The sequence below is a fragment of the Alexandromys fortis genome, unplaced genomic scaffold (assembly GCF_014885135.2).
Source record: "Alexandromys fortis isolate MF-2015 unplaced genomic scaffold, M_Fortis_MF-2015_v1.1 scaffold_119, whole genome shotgun sequence".
Classification (NCBI taxonomy): Eukaryota; Metazoa; Chordata; class Mammalia; order Rodentia; family Cricetidae; genus Alexandromys; species Alexandromys fortis.
Window position 1 is genome coordinate 634988 of NW_026067991.1, and position 4907 is coordinate 639894.

The following is a 4907-nucleotide window of genomic DNA, read 5'->3' on the forward strand; positions in this document are numbered from 1 at the left end:
TTTAATAGCTCGCTGAGAAAGGGAGAGCAGATTCGCTTCTCTCTGCCAATGTTACTCCCCCGCATCTCCAGCTGGGGTTTTCTTCCCTGGGGAGTGTACGATAATGTTGTTTACAGTTTCCAGATGAGGCTTAGGGACCCCAGCTATCAGTAGAGGAGAGAAGAGTGTGCACGCGTGTACACACACACACACACACACACACACACACACACACACACACAGCCTTTCCACTTCAACCCTGAAGGTCTTTGAAACCTGCTCCACAGCGCCTCATCTGGATAAAAATGTAGAGGGTGTGTTTCCCCACCCCCACCCAACTCCCACCCTGACTCTTCCTTCATCAATGTAGACAGAGCACCTCAGGGTCTAAACTGCACATCACTATGATCTTACAAAAACAGACTACCAAAACTGGAGACAAATGCCTAACTGTGGGGCCTGTGATCATATCAGAGCACTTGCTGGCCTCTGTAGCTCTTCTCAGCTCTTCTCACACTGCCCCCTAACCAAACCTCTCCCAATTCATGGGCTTCTCATTCCTATATAACCCTGCCATTTCAACCATGTGCTCTCTTGGCTACCTCTCTATTGCTTCTCTCTCTCTTCCTCTTTCTGTCCTCCCCCCCCCCCCCCCCCCCCCCCCCCCCCCCGTCAATTTTGGTCTACTAGTTTCTCTCCCTGCTCTAGATTCTTCCAGATGCTTCTGGCTGTCCTCTGTCACATCTACAATAAACACTTTCCCCTCAACCATACCTTGGGGCTGTCGTATCCTCACTTTTTACATTTTTAATGCACACATTCTCTCTCCCTGGGCTCCAGATAGAGGTTTTGCCAGTTCAGTTGACTGGAGATGAGGAGACTCTCTTAGGGGAAGCCAGATTGGCAGGGCTATTTCAGAGGCTGCTTAGAGACAGTTGGAAAATCCTTCTGTAAGGTAGTTCCGATTCTTACTCAAACACTGGGGTTGCTAAGGCACCTGACACTTACATTCCTCTTGATGTCTTTATTGAGCTCTCTGTGGAACTCAACAGCGTTTTCTTTAAAATGTCTTTCAGTGATGAGCAGTGGTGGTACACGCCTTTAATCCCAGCACTCAGAGGGAGAGGCAGGTGGATCTCTGTGAGTTCGAGGCCAGCCTGGTCTACAGAGAGAGTTCCAGGACAGGCTCCAAAGCTACAGAAAAACCCTGTCTCTCAAAATCAAAATCAAACAAACAAACAAACAAATAAATAAATAAAAATAAAACATCTTCCAATTTAATCACGTCTTGGTTCCTTTTCTTTTGCTGTGATAAAACACAACCAAGGCAACTTTAAAAGAAAGTGTTTAATTTGGAGCTCACAGTTCTGGAGGGTTAGAGTCCATGACTATCACCATGGGTATCACTAGCATGGCAGCAGACGGGCAGGACTGGAGCTGGAGCTTAGAGTTCATATTTTGGTCCACAAGCAGGAGGCTTAGAGAAAGAGAGTGGGCCTGGCATGGGCTTGTGAAACCTCAAAGCCCACCCCCAGTGACACACCTACTCCAATAAGGTCCCACCTCCTAGTCCTTCCCAAGCAGTTCCATCAAATGCAAGCATTCAAATATATGAGCCTCTGGGGGCCATTCTCATTCAAACCGCCACGAATACCAATGACTTTTAATTCTTGTTTCGCTGTGTCTGACACTCCATGTTAGTGTGAGTCCTAGCAGCTTAGATGAGGTTTTAAAAACTTCAGTGGGGGAAACGAACAGGGAACAAGCAGCAAGTTGAGAGACTAAAATGAAATTAGAATGAGTTGAATGGCAAAGCATTGTGCACTCTGGGGGGTAGAGACACTTTTGGGGGGCTGTAAGCTTCGAGTTCTGGAAGTGAAGTGGAATCAGTTTCAAGACTGAGCCGCCAGATGTTTAGGCAAAGGTTCCTGGTTCAAAGGCCTGAGGAAGGTTTTCAGCTTTCAAAAAAGAATTCCCCGGAATGTCTGCTAAGAGGCACATTGACCTCTTGCGACGGCCCCTGGGACCTGCCAACAATAGAACATCAAAGCACACTTGGGTGAAGTCAACCTGACTTAGACCAAGAACCACAGCTTGAATCTGAGGGTCTCTGGTGGACTCCGAGAGTTTAGAGGGCCGCAGCAGAGTCCCTAGGACAGGACACATTCCTGGGTCACATCACTACTCCTCTGCCCTGGTACTGCCACACCTCCACCCTCCTCCTAATCACACAAACCAAAGCTGGTCTGGATGGAAGTGACCTTTCTTGTCTTCTAACTGTCCCCAGATAGCAAGGCTCCTCTGCAGGCTGGCAGTTCAAGGATCTGTAGGATCCACCCACCATCCTCACTAGCAGACCCAGATTCCCCAGCCAGGCCATTGGTTCACTCCTAGGCAGGCACACCCCCTGTTCATGGGTGTGCCTTCCACTCTCCTCTCAAGCTTCTCTTCTGATATCTTTCCCATCCTCTAAGACCTGACCCAAAGACCCCTTAAGCTAATCCTCCTCTATTTCCCCCAGAGGTTATACACTCCTCAGATATCATATAGGCCAGTGTCATAATCTGAACACAGATCTTCTCACTGAATCCTATTGGGCCCTCACTGACACTGTAGAGTTAAAGCACTGACAAGCTTTCTACCCAGAAGAACTGGAATTTTCTGGGCTTAGGGCCATCTTCTTAGCTTTGGCTGAGGGCATCTTACGGGCAAAGGTTTTTGTCCACAAACTCACCTGCCTTGGGTCTCAGAACTCCCCCTCCCCATCCCCATTGTTCCAGAAGTTTAGCGACTGTCTACAGAACACACCTGCAATGCAAAAGGCACTCTCAGGGGAGGAGGGACCCTCTGAGGGTCAGCAGGTGTCCAGTTCACTGACTGGAAGAGCCAGGGAGGGGCAGGGACGTCTAATCCCTTTGTCATTACAGAACTATGCTGGCTGGTGGCCAAGGGCGGCCAGAGGAGGTCGTCTCCAGGTGGATAAGCTTCTGAAACACTGTGTGCTTATTGGCATGACATGGGCACCTGTTTATCTAACCAAAGCATTCTGATCACAGTGTCCGTGAGGGCTTGTTGACATATTTGAAATTCTGCACGCATGTCACTCCAGCCCAGCTTTCCATCTGCCAACTATGCCTTGTATTAATTAAAAATGGCTGAGGAGGTAAACCCAGTTAATCCTCTGGGGGCAAAGGTGGAGCTTCTTTTTCAGAGAAATTCTGTTTCATCTTGAAAGCGTGATGCTTGCTCTTTAGAGTTTTGCATGGGCATCTTCAGGGCATACTCAGTGTCCAGCACCCGGTATTAGAGCAGCTTTGTTCCTGAGCACTTTTGAGGACCAGAGGGTGTGTGCGGGTATATGAAATTGGGCAGCTGTTCATGCATACACCTGGGGCATCCATGGGTATGAGTATATGAGCTTTTGTGCTTGTTTGCCATGGTGGGCGTGTCACCTTTAGCATGGACACTTGGAGAACCAAGTTCTCTTTGCATTCTGTCATGCTGGAAGCAGCGGGGAAGCTGAACTGCTCAGAATCAATCACTTGGGATTTAAGGAGAGAAAGGGAGGGGAGAGGCTAGCTTTGTGTTTACTGTGAACTCCTAGTGATGGTTAATTACTTAGGCTTTGTAATTTCCCTCCTGGAGTGTTTGGCAGGCTGGGAATATTTAGTCTTCATAATTACTACTTCCTCGTGAAGAGCTCTGGGAAGTCTTCCCCGGTGTGCGGTTTGTCTCCTGAAAGGCAGTGTGGTGCCTTGAAAGACAGGACGCCAGTAGCACAAAGCCATGGAGGAGGTCTCTATGGAATGCCTCGGCCTGGAACTTTTTCGACTGGTGCAGCACAGGGCTTCATGGGAGGGATTTAGCAAAGTGAGGCTTAGATTCTGGGGTCTGGCTGCTGACTGACATGTGACCTTGTAAAATTACTCATCCACCTGTCACTCTCACTTTCCTCTTGGGACCTGCTTCTTCATTTGTGAGACGACCAACTGGAACTCTGTCATGTCTTGGACACCCTGTCTCCCAGGCTCTAGGATCCCAATATGATTGCTTTGGGTATGGACCATGAAGCTGGAATGGATCTCAACTCTGAGCTGAACCTCCATGCTTCCCAGGAGCAAATGACTTGTTCATGGCACACTAAGGCAGAGCAGACAGAACCTGCATTTGGGGGTGAAACCAGAGCCATCTTTTCCTCCAGAGTGGCTCTCTGTGAGGCATCAAGGAGTCTGTCCATTTTCCCTGGGTTCCCAGAAGAGCATCCTTTCTTCTCTGAGCTCCTACCCAACCTCCCAGCACCACACATCAGAGCATCCCAATTCATACGCATCCATACTCGTCAGAGCATCCCAATGCATACTCCCATAGCCCTCAGAGCATCACAATGCACACACCCATACCCCTCAGAGCATCCCAATGCACTCACCCATACCCCTCAGAGCATCCGGAATGCAAACAGGCTAGAGACTTCTCTGCAGCAGAGGCAGCCTCAGCACCTGGGAACTAATTGAAAGGGCTAATAGCCAGGCTCCATTCCAGACTTGTCACCCTAATTCCAGGGGACTCATTTGCCTATGAAGCCAAAGGGCTTCTTTATAAGGGACACGTGGTCTGTCCTATAACTGCTCTATTCATCGGTCTGTCTCCCCAGTCAGACTGTCAGTTCTGTATAGGTAGAACCCACGCAGTTCATTCATTGTTTGCATCCTCAGGTGTGGGGCAAAAGAGGGACTTCATCAGCACAAGATGATGAGTCTCTGAGCCTGTGTTTCTTGGAAGCAATGACCTGGACGACAGTCTGAAGGGGAGGCCCTAGAATTGGTGGATATAAAGTCATTATGGATTTGAGAAATCATTCTCCTCTCCCCCAACAAAGACCAGTCTAGTTGGAAAGGAAGAGTATGACACGAAAACTAATATGAAGGAAG